This window comes from Sebastes fasciatus, chromosome 9 (assembly GCF_043250625.1).
Source record: "Sebastes fasciatus isolate fSebFas1 chromosome 9, fSebFas1.pri, whole genome shotgun sequence".
Lineage (NCBI taxonomy): Eukaryota > Metazoa > Chordata > Actinopteri > Perciformes > Sebastidae > Sebastes > Sebastes fasciatus.
This window is the reverse complement of record NC_133803.1, coordinates 10,495,574-10,511,949: the sequence shown is the minus strand read 5'-3', so window position 1 is coordinate 10,511,949 and position 16,376 is coordinate 10,495,574. Positions and strand designations below refer to the sequence as shown.

The 16,376-nt window shown below is 43.9% G+C and overlaps 1 protein-coding gene across 6 annotated transcripts in view; it reads right to left on the bottom strand.

Annotated features, from left to right (window-relative positions):
- zmiz1a (zinc finger, MIZ-type containing 1a) overlaps positions 1-16,376 on the bottom strand; it is a 126,514-nt gene that overhangs the window by 42,196 nt on the left and 67,942 nt on the right. The gene's annotated exons all lie outside the window — the stretch shown is intronic.

Below are 16,376 nucleotides of genomic sequence, written 5' to 3'. Positions count from 1 at the left end.
ACTTAAGAGCATGTAAACACAAAAGCTCAAATTCGCACTTTGATTAAGCGTAAAAAGGTAAAACTTCAAAGGAACACTTGGAGAATAAGAGTGTATTACTAATCCTCTGAGCTTAAGCATTACCAGAGTAGAATTACCTGGAGTGCACTCGCACAAAGTCTTCAGCCGCTCGCATGAGTAAAAGGGGGGAATTCTGGAGTAAATGTGGTCAAACGGTGGACACCCATATGTCTCGTTACATGGTTTACATGGTGCCACAGTGGTTGCTGTGAAAAGCCCCTACATGCAAAGCAGCTAACTTTACATTCTGCAGGGCACAAAGCCACTCTGACCGCACATAATATGACTTTGGGTGGCCTAATTCTGCTGCGCTGTGCCGTCTCCCAGCGTCCAGCAGATGTCTCCCTCTCCTGCTGCCTAACCAGCATGTCTCTTTCACACACTACACCCGGAGCAAGTGGTCCAGAGAGGGCTCCTTTAAGCCCTGACAAGTGCTACAAATCCCCTTCAGCGGCCAGGCAGCTCCACGGACCGCTAACAGGGCACGCTCCGGCCCAGCGCTGGCTGTCTGACCTTGTGGCTATTGATTAACTGTTTCTCCTCCAGCTCCTTTTCCTGCTGTCCCAACACACCCGCAAGAGGAAGGAGGGAGATTGGAGGGGGTGGAGGAATCTGCCTCTTTTACCCAATAATCTTCCTCTCTGTTGTGCTTTCACAAGGTCCAACACACACACACACACACACACACACACACACACACACACACGCCTTCTCCCCCCACAAACCGGCAGTGCTTTTGTTAGTCAATGAAAAGACGGGCCCTCAGGTCCCTGAAAGGAAAATGAGTGAGGTGGAAATGCGACTGGCCGGTGGCGTTGTAACTGAGATAAGAAGTCAATCCACCTGACTGACTGACTGTCCTGGCTGACAGACGCTTCAGCACCACATACATACATCCCCCGTTCAGGGGGAAAAATGTGTTGCATAACAGACGATGCTTCAGTGGAAACATGGCAGAAGCCCTCCTCCTGCCCTACATCCTCACCCCTCTATGTTTACTATCAAAATAACACAGAAATCTGTCAAATCATCACAGGAAGAGAAACAAGCTGAATGTTTTAACAGCAAAACGCTGACATCTCTGCCTCTCCACAGACTTAAAAGCATGGTAGTTGTGTGTGATTTTTTTCTCCTATTTTCCAGAATTTCTGCTGTAAGACTTTTTGGTGTTGTCGTTGTTTGAGCACAGACGGGCGCGCTTAATCTTTATTGTCTTCCAAACATCTTAATCAGCTCCACTCAGCACTGCTTACCAGAGGTGCAAAGCAAAGGATTACACATCCAATTATGCTGTGCATATTACAACCTCCCTTTAAAACAGCAGTGGGAGGATGCTGCTATGAATCAGAGCAGAGCAACAAACCACAAATAATACTAACATCCAAGGAAGCCTCTGTCTGTCTGCTTCTTTCTCTCACTGTCTCAACAAAAAAAAAAAAACACACTCACTCTCCGTTTCCCCTTCTTTCTCTCTTTCCCGAGCAAAACAAGCTGGGAGAAGCGGGGGGAAGAAATGAGTGCTTAGAAACAAAAGCAAAGTAATATGAAAAGCACTGGAGTATGGCAGGAAGGGGGCAAGAAGGGCCAGGCTCAGCGGGGAAAAGAGACAGAGAGAAAGAAAAAGAAAGAAATTATCTCTTCATTATCAGCAGCAGCAGCACACACCCACTTATTCATACACACACACACACACGCGTAGAGTGTGATCACACATTTGAGTGATTTCTCATTTCAGACAAATGACTACCACCTTTTGTCAAGTGCAGCTTGCTTTGTGAATGTGACGGTTGGTGGGGGTTGCATGGAAGTGGTTACACAGGAGCTCATAATGCACTCCAACACTGTGTATTGTATAGGAGCAGGGCTATATGGATGGCAATATGGTTGGAATCAGTATCAAGATACTAATATGTGTATTTTCCAACATCAATACTGTATATATTAGGGGTGGAAAAAAAAAAAAATTATTCACCTATGTATCGTGATTTTTTTTTTTTACGATTTTGAAATACTAGTATGCCAGAATCTATATAATGGCTTCACTAGTCTATGCGGAGGTAGAGTAGGGTAGGAAGTAGCGGTAGGAAGTTACCGCTTTTATTGTTGTAACGTGACGTCTTATCAATTTCAAGACCAAAACGAAGACGGAGCGAGCTGAAGCAAGGAAGCACAAAAAGACGGACGGCCTCACATTTTCAATCCAAAGTATGATAAACACTACACATACAGTAAAGTATGGAAACACTTTGGATTGCACACATTGCCAGGAAAAGCAGAGCTAGACATCACGGCTAAAGCTGCATGCTAACTCTGTCACGGACGGGAAACGTGATCGTATTGCGGTAACGTACGGTCAAGCCAGCCGTCACTCGCATCTCCGTAAACGCAGCCAGTTGAATCATGCACTTCTAGGGACTTTTACTTTGGAAAATATCTAAATTGATACAGTAAAAATGTTTGATTTTCAGCCTGTATGTAGTCAGAGATTTCCTTGTCAGGCATCATTTATTAAATTTTTTCCAGCAACCCAAAAATCAAAGAAATAAAGATATTTCCCTCACAAATTAGTGGTATTTCCTTTTTAATTTATAAGGGACATATACTGTTTTATACTTCTGGTGAATATAATCCAATCAATCTTACTTCCATATATGTATTTTGTATATACAGTTTGTTAACCTTATTTTGAAAACCGGACGTAGTCACACGTGTATACTTCCGCTAACTTCGCCAAGTCCGTCTCTAGCTCTCACGTCAGCTCCGTTCTCTTTATACATCCATGGTCAGCTCCATCGGGGCCGTTTGAATGCATTTAAGATAAATGTCAGTATATGGGCGCTCTACAGCATCGGTTCCCATTGTCTAGTGTTAAAATAGTTAACAAAAATCGCAATAAATCGTAATATCGAATCGCAATACTTGTAGAATCACAAAACTTAAAAATCGCAACACATATGGAATCGGCACCCAAGTATCGTGATAGTATTGAATCGGGAGATAGGTGTATAGATATACACTCACCGGTCACTTTATTAGACACACCTGTTCAATTGCTTGTTAACACAAATAGCTAATCAGCCAATCACATGGCAGCAACTCAATGCATTTAGGCATCTAGACGTGGTGAAGACGACTTGCTGAAGTTCAAACCGAGCATCAGAATGGGGAAGAAAGGGGATTTAAGTGACTTTGAACGTGGCATGGTTGTTGGTGCCAGACGGGCTGGTCTGAGTATTTCAAAAACTGCTGATCTACTGGGATTTTCACGCACAACCATCTCTAGGGTTTACAGAGAATGGTCCGAAAAAGAGAAAATATCCAGTGAGCGGCGGTTGTGTGGACGGAAATGCCTTGTTGATGTCAGAGGTCAGAGGAGAATGGGCAGAGTGGTTCAAGATGATAGAAAGGCAACAGTAACTCAAATAACCACTCGTTACAACCAAGGTATGCAGAATACCATCTCTGAACGCACAACACGTCCAACTTGAAGCAGATGGGCTACAGCAGCAGAAGACCACCCGGTACTAGCACCGGCCACTTTATTAGGTACACCTTGTACCTAATAAAGTGGCCGGTGAGTGTATATAATCAGGACAATTCAAATCTATGCTAAATCATCTACAAAATGGTCATACATTTAATTAAATTAAATTCAAAGTATTTTATAAATCCCTTAAGGGACAATTTGAGGCAAGCGAGTTTGCAAACACAAGTAAACAATTCAATTACACACATCAAACAGGAATCATTTTTATTTAGACGACCGAAAATTTGTGAATCAAATGATATGACTGTATCATCAGATTAGAACATGATCCTGCTGAATGAGCCCTATTAAGGAGCACAAGTCCTACAGCAACATGAGAGCTCTGCGTCTCCAGGCGAACATACTGTAGTGTTTTCTTAAAACTGTCTGCTACAGTCTGGAAGTTTTGCTGTGGTTTTAAACGGGCTCCACAGGCCCTGGAGGGAAGAGGCGTACTCTGTGCATCAAAGATTTTCAGTTTAAGTTAAATAATTGTGGCTTTGCATTGTGGTGTATTCTAGCTTAATCTTCTAATGCTCCTGTATGTAAAGTCTAAAGGGCAACGCTGAACAATATAGAGGAGCAAGTGTGGCCAGAGATCATCTTCATTATTCAGCAACAGTCTGAAAAGGGAGAACATAACTATCACTCCTGCTCTCTGGACGCAGTGGGGGATCCTCCTCCTCCTCCTCCTCGTCGTCTTCAGTCATATGGCCGCAGCCTTTCTTTCTCTTCGCTACTATGTGCTTTTTGCTCCCCTTTTCTATAGCCCTCAGACATCATTAGAGCCACCCAGCATGCGACTCCTTTCCACCACCTTCCATTTTCCGTTCTATCATTTTCCTCTCCCCGTCCCTCATATCTCAACCCTCCTGCCACTCTTCCTCCCTCCCTCCTCCCTCTCCTTCCTGGGGCCCCGTGTGGGAGCTGCCATAACAGGAGGTGGAATGGATTCATTTGCTCTAATGTGGTTTGGGCTGCAGCGTGGCACGGCACAGAGCGACACTTTCTCCCAGTGCACAGAGCTCCTCTCTCCCTCTCTCCCTCTCTCTCTCTCTCTCTCTCTCTCTCTCTGTCTGCAGTTCATGTGTTTTCAAACAGGCCAATCAACACCACTCAGCTGTGCTGGCCTCTCTCTCTCTGCCTCTGCCTCTGCCTCTGCCTCTCCCTCTCCCTCTCCCTCTCCCTCCCACATCTCTGCTCTCAGTGTGTCTGTAAAAAGCCACCACACACACTATTATCTCTAGTGGCAAACTCCCATAACCAGACAGTCCCTTTTTGCTCTCATTGCCTTTATTTTCTCCGGTCCACTCCACTCCACTCCTGTCCTCAGCTACCGTTTCTTCATTTTTTTTTTACAAACCTACTTCCACCATGATATCTCTGCCTTTTCTGCCTTGTTTCGTTCTTTTGCATTCGCTAATCCTCTCCTCCGCTAATCTCCTCCCCGCCCCCCTCCTCTCCTTTTCCCTCCCAGCAAAGCCAACGATTGGCCACATCGCTCCCTCCGGCCTTTATAAAACTCAACAGCATCATAACCACCAGCCTCAATAAAAATTTGAAATGACTTGTCCCTGGGGGTGGAAAAAAAAAAGCCTCTAAATGTTGCTGTTTGTTTATCTTCTGCTTTAATGTGACAACCACAGGAGCACCGGGCAGCTATGTGACACCCAACACTGCAATGCAAACAGCTGTGATGTGGGGATACGTGAGCTGCTCTGTTGCCGTCTATAAATATGGAGCTTCGGTTGCGGAGTATTGCAGGTATGCGCCACCAGACACCCCCGGGAGCAGCCGATTATTTCACCACTCAATGTGTGAGATCAAAAAAAGAGCAGCGTGTACTAAGTGAGTACAGAGGTGCCCTCTCTTTTAACTAAGAGGGATTGGAAACATGAGACTTTAATATTACAATATTTGGAACTGAATCAATGTGTTTATATTGGAAGCGTGATAATATTTCTGGGATGATTATTGCTTTTACGAAGTACTTACACAGACTTACCCTGCGCACATGCACACACAAGATTACACACAATACCGCATCTAACATAATCGGCAACTAATTTTGATAATCAATTAATAGGTTTGAGTAATTTTGAAGGAAATAATGTAAATTCTCTCTTTCTTTACTCCTCTATGACAGTAAACTGAATATATTCATCTTGGGCTTTGGGAAACACTGATTGACATTTTATGGACCAAACAACTAATCAATTAATAGAGAAAATAATAATAATTAACAGATTAATCGACAATGGAAATAATTGTTAGTTGCAGCCCTAAATACATCTATTGATTATTTTTGTTGATTAATTGATTCATCGTTGGATTTCTTACGTAATGTCTTCAAGTTGCTTGTTCTGTCCAACAGTCAAAAGTCCCATTTTACGAAATTTACAGTAACACAAAACAGAAAAAAAAGCAACAAATCCTCATATATAGAAGCTAGCAACTGCATTTTCTCTTGACTCTTTATCAATAATCAAAACTGCTGTTGATTAAAGTTCAGTCGTTCAATTTATATTTCCTTCAGGAGTTGGTGGAGACCAAAAACAGAGCAAAAAGGAGAGTAGAATATTGGACGTTCACCTTGGGCCAGAGACATGACTAATAGGCAACTGTTTGCTAAAGAGTTCACCATATCAACTTAAAAGGGTGATGATGTGTTGCTATTGTGTTTACAGCTTGCTGCGCTGCCCCAAAGTGGCCAAAAGTTCAGTTATTGTAGGTAGGACTGTGCATTGGCAATAATCTGGCGACACGATACGTATCATGATTAGGGATGCTAATTTTGAAAAGAAAACATTTAACCGACAACCGACCCCTGTTAACCGATTATTAACCATTAACCAACAAGATTAGTGCGTTTCATGCAGCGGTGCTGTTTTTAGTGCGTAACGAGCCACCCAGCTGCAACAAAAAGCCGATGCACAAACAGGTGAAATCCATCATTTATCACCAGCTGCAGTATACGAGCAAAACAGACAACTGAGTCCCCGGTTCATCCTTCCGGGAGAGTTACTCTAGCAGCCACAATGCTGCACCACATCATTTATCTGAGAGGTTGTCAGCTGTTTGTCTGCCTGGCATACTCAGTGAGCATGGCGTAACTTTAGCGAGTGTCCGGTCGAGAGACAGAGCATGTGTGTGTGTGGCGGCGGTGTGTACTCTTGTCAACCCGGCGTCACGTTAGCGAGTTTCCGACAGACCGTGTGTGTGTGTGGCGGCGGTGAGTGTAGGGTTATCGGTGGCGTTATAGCTGTGACCGTAGCAGTAGCAGTGTGTGTGTACAGTTTATTTGTCGGTGAATAAATGCTACTGCTCTCGTGTCTTGCCAGCTGAATACAGTGGAGGCGGTTAGCCCCGGCGTTAACAACAACACTGGCTCAGATTCTCTTAAGGTGGGCTGTTGAGGTGGACCAGCTATTCTCCTTTAAGTGACAAGCCGCTCCTCTGAGTTTTGCTCAGCTTTATATTTAATCTTTAATGTTTATTTTAACCGTTTAAGCGATAGCGTTAATCGGTTAAAATTCTTAATGTCGGTTAACGGTTAGTTATTAACATCCCTAATCATGATACAGGGGTTACGATTCAATACATTACAATAATGTAAGCAAGGCGATTATATTGATTCTTTTAAAATCTTATTTTAGGAAAATTGTCATAGTATAAAGAACACACCACCATATGTATAAAATCTGAGTAAAAAAAACGTTTTTTTCATGCGATCAGAACAGTGGGATCTGCATTTGTATTTATCACAGTCCCTGTAATATCCAACATCATAGCACTACTCTTTGTGCAACCTGATCCACTGTCTGCCACACATCTTTGCATGTAAAGTATAAACTAATAATCAATACAGTGTTTTGGAGAATCGATACAGTATCTCAAAACATAATATCTCGATACTCAGGTGTATCGATATTTTCTTATACCCCTAATCACAGGATTGAGCTGCCAGAACACTCTGCCAAAACTGCTCGAGGCTGTGTCCGACCATTTCTGTAACTTTCCAGACCTGATAATCTGACATTCACTCCCACTTCACGCCACGGTTGGCCAGCTGTGCAGAGGTGAGAAAGGAGCCTGAAGATTTGAACGTCTCTCTCTCAAGCTCTCTTTTGTCATTCTTGACACAACCACAAAGTGCAACACTCTGAATGTCTTCCAGGAGAGATGGTCTGAAATGTATCACCATGTTTAAACCATATCGCCTCTCTATGATGGCCGCTTTTTCACTCTGTCGGAAAAACACTTCCTGACGTTTCAACCACTCATTTCCCTGTTCAATCATAATCCAACCCTTAAGCTCTATCATGTTATAACCATAACGAAAAAAAAACGGATGATGCCTCATCACATCCTGAATCATGGTACAATATTTTATCAAAATTGTCAGTAGGCTCTTTTTTTTTATATTTGTGTGTGTGGCCCCACGCGTCTATGTTTTTATTTTTCATTGTCAATGGGGAAAAGCCATCCATCTAACCATGAGATACGAAATCAGGTCATCCATGAGCAGAACGGAGCTTGAGCCTCACATGATGAATGAATGAACTCCTTATTCCATACAATGTTCCAGCTGCTGAGGACTATAAATACCAGCTGGAGAAGATTGTATGTCCTGGCTGCCACTTACGATTTTCCACTGTCACGAAAGGCAAGATTCTATCACTCGTGATGCACAAGGGATGAAGAAAGTGTGTTTGTGTGTGTGTGTGTGTGTGTGTGTGTGTAAGGCCAATATGTAGTCTTTATCGCTGTACCAGGCCATCATAGGACTGCATGAAACACTGAGCGCTTTCAGTCAAAGAGTTCATAAATCTTAGAAAGCTTTATTAAATGGAATAACAGCGGTCTAGTAGATTTTTGAGAAGAATATATGAGGAGATGACAGTGTATCTGTGTAGAGGAGAGTGATTGACAGTGCAGTCTGACAGGCTTGTGTAAAGCTAACCTTATGGGCCTGACTCCAGCAGAGCTGTTAGCTCACACACCGCCCCCCTGTGACTGCTGAATGGGTAAACTGACAAATTCCATGTCCTTCGGTTTCAGCAACGGCAAACTGCTGACCCAAATGCAATTAAACAACATCCACTGGGGTGAGTGTAACACGTCAATGCACGGTAGCATATGAATGTGCATGTGATAGCCTACGCGAGGAGGAGAGGGTGATGAAGTGTGTGCAGAAAAGAGAAACAGAGAGACAGGGGCAGAGAGTGAGACTTGCAAAGAGCGAGTGTGATTCAATCTGCTCAGTAAGCCATGAAATGGTATTGGTGTCATTAGGGAGAGCAAAAATATATCTGTGCCAGTCTGCCCTTGTCTTTGACACTCAAAAAAAAAAGCACAATCCTTACTAAAAAAGCCACCGGCCTAGCCTCTCTCTGCACATGGTGGAACAAAACGTCCTGCAGTGCTGCAGCTCCTACCGAGCAACCTTTATTTCTCCCTCTGATCTTTTATGCGACAAATCCAATTAACCATTAAAAAAAACTATTCTTAAGCACAAAGTACAGCCAGTACAGTACACAACATGCCGTTTGTTGAAAGGCTCTCAACGAAAAGGTTATTAGCAAGCTCCGGAAGGACTGCTTTATGAAATAAAACTTTTTCAGTGCACAAGTGAGAAGAAAGATTTGCTAATTCAATCCCCACAGAACTGATCAACAGCACACAGCACGGAGTAAATTCGGTGGACAAGGGACAAAGTCAGTAGATGACCCATTATCTAACGACCGAGGGGAGTATCTTGTATCAAAGTAGATACTAAAAACAGACAATTTAACAAACATTATGGGAATTAATTGTCAATAGAGCAATTCAAAACGGCCATCAGATTATAGAACCTACCACAACTGCCAGCATTCAACTTCTTTCAGTAATGATGTGATACTTTACTGTTATTTATCCTTGCAACAGGGATAACATTATGGGATGATGGCATCTACAGCATAGACCGTATATAACAAGTGGAAGTAGTCACCGTGACGTCACCCATCGGTTTGTGGACTGCTGTTTTGAAGCCGCCACCATTTAGTTTTTTTGCAACCAGAAGTGACACGAGAGGGTGGAGTTAAGTACAACCGAACGCTGAACAAGACATTTTTGGGCGACCAAAAATGTTCCAATTAACTTTCATGAACTGAAAACACACTGTGAAAGGGTTAAAGTTGTCGGACAAAAACGCAGACAACTCCCAGACCGGCGTGGTAGCAACCTGTCAATCACAAGGTAGCCACGCCCTAAAGCATCCCCTGCTTTATGGTCTATTTGACTCTAAATGGGACCATCATTTACTAAATGAACATCATGCTGTATTGAAGAAGACTTGAAACTAGCGATTGAGACCATAAACTCATGTTTACAATGTTTACTGATGTAATAAATCAAGTGAGAAGTAGGCTCATTTTCTCATAGACTTCTATACAATCAGACTTCTTTTTGCAACCAGAGGAGTCGCCCCCTGCTGGCTGTTAGAAAGAATGCAAGTTTAAGGCACTCCCACACTGGCTTCACTTTTCAGACCCGGAGGTTTCCAACTGATCGACAGACAATATCCAAATTTAAGCTGATCAGCTGGCTGGAAAAATCTGCCAAAATGACATATTATTCAATTCTAGGATTAAAATTGGTTCAATTAAAGGAGTATTATGTGAGTAAGTTTTAACTGATCGTAGGCAGTGGAGGAATAGTCTTTACACACCACCAAGCTAGTGTTTCTGTTATCAAATAAGGAGAGTATACAACTTAGAAAAAAAAAAAGGACAGAATCCTTGGCCTTGTTGAAGGGCACTAGAACCAGCCTGATGTTTGCTAGTACATGCACCAGGTCCTCTGATAGGAGAACAGTCCGCGTGACCAGCGATGCAACAAATACAAACAAATCACAGCTTTGCACACTCTGAGTGAAATCCTTTTGACAGTGGATTTCTACTGAAACAGCTAAATAACCTTAGAGACAGCGAGACCTTCCCACACATGTAGAGGGGAGAACGATGCGCTCATTCATCCTGCTCTGTGTGTGTGTTTGTTCGCCACCGAGTGTCAGAGTGAGGGTACGAGTAGCAAAGAACACAAAACATCTGCTTGCTGTGAAAATGAAACAGCCTAATGGCGTACACAGAGCACCGGTTTCATTCACTGAAGGGACAATCCACACAGGTACTGTTTGGCACAGTGAGCGCAAAAAAGAAAAACAGCGTTGAAAGGCTAATGTGCTTCACTGCGGCTTTCACAAAACACTCTTTTAGCGCTGCAAAGCACTCCGCTGGTGTGTGTGTGTGTGTTTATTTGTGATCTCAAGCATCGTTATACAAAGTCCGTTCTATCAGCTCATCTTCACGCATGCATGAAACATGCCGAAATGATGTTTGACATAGCTGGCAGAGAGAGGAACACACGTCTTCGAGCCTCAAGAGGCTTTAATGTGCGTTTGTGAACTGATTCTCTCGAAAATGTTATTCTACGCGCGGCTCTGCTTTTGAGATTCGAGGTGCGTAGAAGGGGGAGCGCGGGAAGACGAGACAGATGGGAAGAGAGAAGGAGGGAGAGAGGAAAAACACTCATACAACATATTACATGTAGTGGGAGGCAGGGAGAGACGTGCACGGAGAGATAGGGGGGGAAATGGGTTGCAGAGCAGGAGAGAGAGAGAGATGGCGAGAGGTCATCCCTGGGTAATTTGTTTTGGTCCTCTCAGAGCGCAGACACACAGGGAGCAGGTAAACCAATTACAGTGTGACATGAATCACTAAGACCTACAGGCAGCCACGAAAGCTGGCCGGCCGAGCCAGCGAGCCAGGGCAGCCAAACAGCACACAGAGTCCACGCCGTCTCTTTGCCTAAGTGCAGGTCAATCACGGCCGCGGCCGTCGCTCCTCCCTTGACCATGATTGCACATCTGGAAGGAGCTGATGAGACAAAAACAAACTACCACAGCGTCAGCGCTTGAGACGGCTTTTTTAACGTCTTCAATGGATGTTCTTCTGAGGAAAACACTTCACAGTGGCTTGCTGGGAAAACATCGTAATTAACCCCGACACCGACACTGAATATGCAATGCAAATTTACACAAACTCCTTCTGATGACGGCTTCATCTGTGACGCATCAATCTAATCTGACAGTTTTGGTTCCTCAATTCCATCCCAATCATCAAAACACAAACAATAACGATACGGCTCCTTTGAAGGAGGGTTGGACGTCAGATCCCGCTCGATGTCAGAGCCGAGCCAAAGTCTCCAGGGGAAGGTTATGAGTATTTACACGACAAAGACTTAAGCAATTACTTTAATTTCCTTAATCGCCCGACAGCTGTCAAAACGATGTCACGTCAGGCCTCGGCTATATAGCCGGTGGCGTTGACTGAGAAGCAGGCAACAACTTGTAAATAAACAATCATCTAAGGTCCCTTTCTCTGTGGCTAATCCTCGAGTTGATGCTAAACCGACAGCGGCGTCGCGAAAATCCGCGCGAGAGAATGAAGTCGACAAGGAGCGGGGATTGGACTGGATTAGATATCGCCTTGGCACTCGGTTTTATTTGATGTGGCCTCGGTGCGTGTTGTAGATTCAGGATGGGGGGGTAAATATTTGATGAAGGGCGTTATGGTGTTGCTGCTGCCAGGGGCTGTTCTAAGGGAGCAACTAATAAAGACAGCGGCGGGCAGATTGTCGATCACCGCTGGGGCGCTGGCTGAGCAGAGCAGAGGTGGCTGGAGAGCGGAGCAGAGCGGAGCCTCGTCGCCCCCCCTCAACGTGTTTACCGAAGCACCGGGTCTTCTAATGTTAGCTCAGCGGGCGAATATATAGCTCTTCCCTTGACTGTAAATCAGTATGCACTCTTGTGCATTTATACACACACACACATGGAGCGCACCAGTGGGGCTGCAGTGAGACACAGTTGGATGAGGTTTCCTAAGATGTTAAATCTACCATGTTGCTGCCCCTTGAAATTAATAAGGGCCTCTGAACTGCTCTCTGAGAGCCACTAACTGGCCATTTGCACTGTCTGGCTCCACTGGAAAAGACTTGCTTCCTCTCGCAGACCCTTCGCTCTCTTTCTCCGATTTCTTTCTCCGATTTCTCTCCATCACACCCGCTGCTCTCTTTCCTCTTTCTGTCTTGTTTCACCCCACAATATCCCATCTTTCTTCCCTCCATCTCTATTGTCTTCCTTCCATCTCCACCCTCTTCATCTCAGTCCCCTCTCCTCTCTTTCCACCAACCCGCCCCCCCTTCCTCCCCTCCCTCTCTCTCTCTCTCTCTCTCCTGACTCCTTGTTCCTTCCCTCCCACCTCCTCCTCCTCCTTTCTCTCTCTCTCCATTCCTCTGGCCCTAAAACCAGCCCCTCGGCCGCCCGCTTGCGCTCACTCAGATGGCTGTTACCATGACAACGCTGTTCTTTCAGCTCTTGCAAAATAATGAAGACAATGTGTTTTCCATTTAGATGAGTTTTCTGGCGCAGCAGGGAGATATGGAGTGTCCATCTTGCCTCCTCTTTCACTGCGGAGGAAATGTAATAAAAAAAGGGTTTCTAACCTCTCTCTCTCTGACACTCCTTCGCTCTGCCTCTCTCCCTCGCTACACACACACACACACACACACACACGCACACACAAGTGCTGTGTAAGCCAGCTGGGTGGTAAAGTGAGCTCAGTGTTTTTACCACAGCGGAGAGAATAGCAGCAAAGGGTAATGTCTGGCTGGTGTTGCAACAAAGCACATCATCTGCAGCGTTTGTTTGCCTCTGCAGTGTCATCATCGATGTAATGAAAACAAAAACAAATGATTGACAGGTAGAGATGGGACTTTGCTGATTAAAAGAAACCGCAATGAAACCACAGTGGCTAACTATTTGTCTATGATAGATTACAGAGAGTCCCGCACCCTGTTGTCAAATCTGAGCTCTGACAATGATGAACTGTGAAAATCTCAAGTCTTATTTGTTTTTGGACTTATCGATGATATTTTCACAGCATAATGCTCCGGTGCGGAAATAAATGCCATGACAACTAAAATTGATGGAAAGGGCTCGCTTTCTTTCTCTCGCTGGTGTTTATTAACTTGCACACGAGGGGAGATGCAATCCAACCACTTGTTAAGGACTGGAAAGTAACATTTACGCTGCTCTGAGATGTAATTCAGTTGCAACATTCAGGCTTGTTTTGCAGGGGTTTAAAACACAAACAAGCAAATCCTGATCTTTTATTGCTTTATGTCTAATGACAGCCGTGTTGCAATATAAAGCTTTGGCTGTGAAAGAAAAAGTACACTTTGAATGAGTCGTGAAATGCTGATTAAAGGGGACCTATTATGCTCATTTTCAGGTGCATACTTTACATGATTTAATGTTAAAAAAAAACTTTACTTTTCTCATAGCGGCTGTGCTGCATCACCTCTTTTCACTCTCTGTCTGAAACGCTCTGTTTGAGCTCCTGACCCCTCCCGTCCCAAAAAGCCTAGTCTACTCTGATTGGTCAGCTGGCCCACTGCTGTGATTGGTCAACCGAACCAACTTCTGTGGAATCGGCTTCAGCTCCGTGCTACTTAGCTTTGCTTGACGGCGTGCCAAACTAGCCGCTACGCAAAGTGTGTTACTTGTAGGGATCGACCGATATGTTTTTTTCAGGACCGATACCGATACTGATTATTAGTAATCAAGGAGACCGATAAACGATATTGATATTTGCAGTAAAAAAATAAAATCTTGCTGTCAAAAATCATCAATCATCTTAAAACAAAAAGTGCAGGGAGGTCCAAGCTTCTTATAAAGTTAACTGGAAATTTTAATAAATAAATAAACAATATCTCTCTGAAGTTTTATAAAGTGTAAAATTAAATAAAACTAGGAAAACATAAATTTGTGCTGAAGTTTGAGTCTCAGTTCAGCAGCAGCAGCAGACTGTGGTGCAGAAAGCAGAGTTGCTCGCTCTGTTCTCCAGTGAGACGGCTTCTGTTCCTCACATAAACTAGAATACTTCATGACCAATGATTACTATAACTGGATATGTCCAATAGCAATAGAAGTGATTATTCAACTCTGTATGGATTAACACAGGCCGTATATGCAGTTCCATTACATTACATTAAACTGGGCCTCTCTAACAGCAAGATGTGACCACTACTGCTTTCTATTTATTTATAAAGCCCTTAACTTGCCATCATATATCACATTACATATTACTTATATTATAACACAGTGTTGATTGGCTATTGCTCATGGCGTGTAACCAATCAGATAGCGCTGTGGGCGGGACATTGAGCTAGACTGCACAGTGGAGAGCACTGACAGCAGGCTTGTACAGAGAGGAGGCTGATCAGAGCCAAAGTGCTGATACCGATAATCGGCAAAATGCTGAATATCGGCTGATAATATCGGCCAGGCCGATAATCGGTCGATCCCTAGTTACTTGGTGACATCACAATGTAGAAAAGGCGAGAAGAGGCGTTTCAGGAGCAGTGTTTCTGTGGGGGAGAGTAACTCCCTCTGGCGTGGACTTTGTAACTTTTCAGACCTTTTACATGAAAAAAAAAACCTATATAACACACTAAAGGAAAGGGAAAAAGCACAAAAGCATAATAGGTCCCCTTTAAATAAAGAGTTTTGGTCTCCGGTTCCTCGATGTTTGAGCTCATATCACTGTTAGGACTTTGCAAAGCCTTAAAAATAACATGCCAACATTTGAGGCAGCTGATCTGCGTAGGTCAGGACTTAGTTTTCCATACTCTTAAAGAAAATATATAGCCCTCTTCCCGAGTAAAAGAAGAGACACGTGTGAGAGAAATAGAGAGAGGGGGCAGTATAATATGTGTATGTCTGCGTGTTTACAGTGGAAATAGTGAGTCTGGGACATTTTCTTTGGGTCTCTTTTCCAGTGTTTATGGAGAGCGGTGAGGAACAACACTTCCTGAGAGGAAAGCCAGCTTTCCGAACCCAAACCCTCTTCCAAGCCCTGCAGACGGGGAACGCTCTGTCTCCAATTTATGTTTTCCACCCAGCGCCGCGTAAACACGAGTGCAGAAAAACTGGTGTGCATGGGTGTGTTTCAGATAATACGCACACACGCAAAACAAAAAGGCAGACAGGCGGACTAATCTCGAACAAATGAGCCAAAACAGATCAGAACGCAGTGATAGCCCGGCGCTCCCACTGTTTACCAGCTGTAATAGACGTTTCTCATGAAGAAGCTGCTACAACATGAAGTTATTAAGAGGGTCAAGCCGCATCTAAAGCCTTGACCACTGACCTCCCCCTACTCCTCTCTCAAGTTTTCTCTCTCCGGCCTGTCAACACCGGTGTCAGAGGGATTTAAAAAGAAAGCTGGGAGGAGAATCTCTCCTTCTTGCTGTCTCCCTCCCTGCGCTCATTCTTAAATTACATCCAGATCAGACTATTAATGAAGTCAGTCTGCTTTTAACAACACCTACAGGGAGTGAAGCAGGGCTTTCCTCAGCCAGCGAACATATCACATCAAATCTGGCTCCTGGCCTCGACAGGTTTTGTGGCCAATTAAAATGACACGCTAACGCAAAGCAGGGATAATGATTATTTTAACTGTTGACTATTTTTTTTAATTAAAAGAGCACTGATTTAGCACCATGGGAAGTTTTTGAAAAAACAAAAAGGATCGAAATCAATGCAGCAGAACCAGAGATATCGTCGCTTTTATTCCATCGATACGTATCGTATGATATGTGATACGTTCCATGATACAGGTGTAACGATTCAATATAGTGCGATATATTGCAATACTGTAAGCAAGGAGATATATTGCGATTTTTT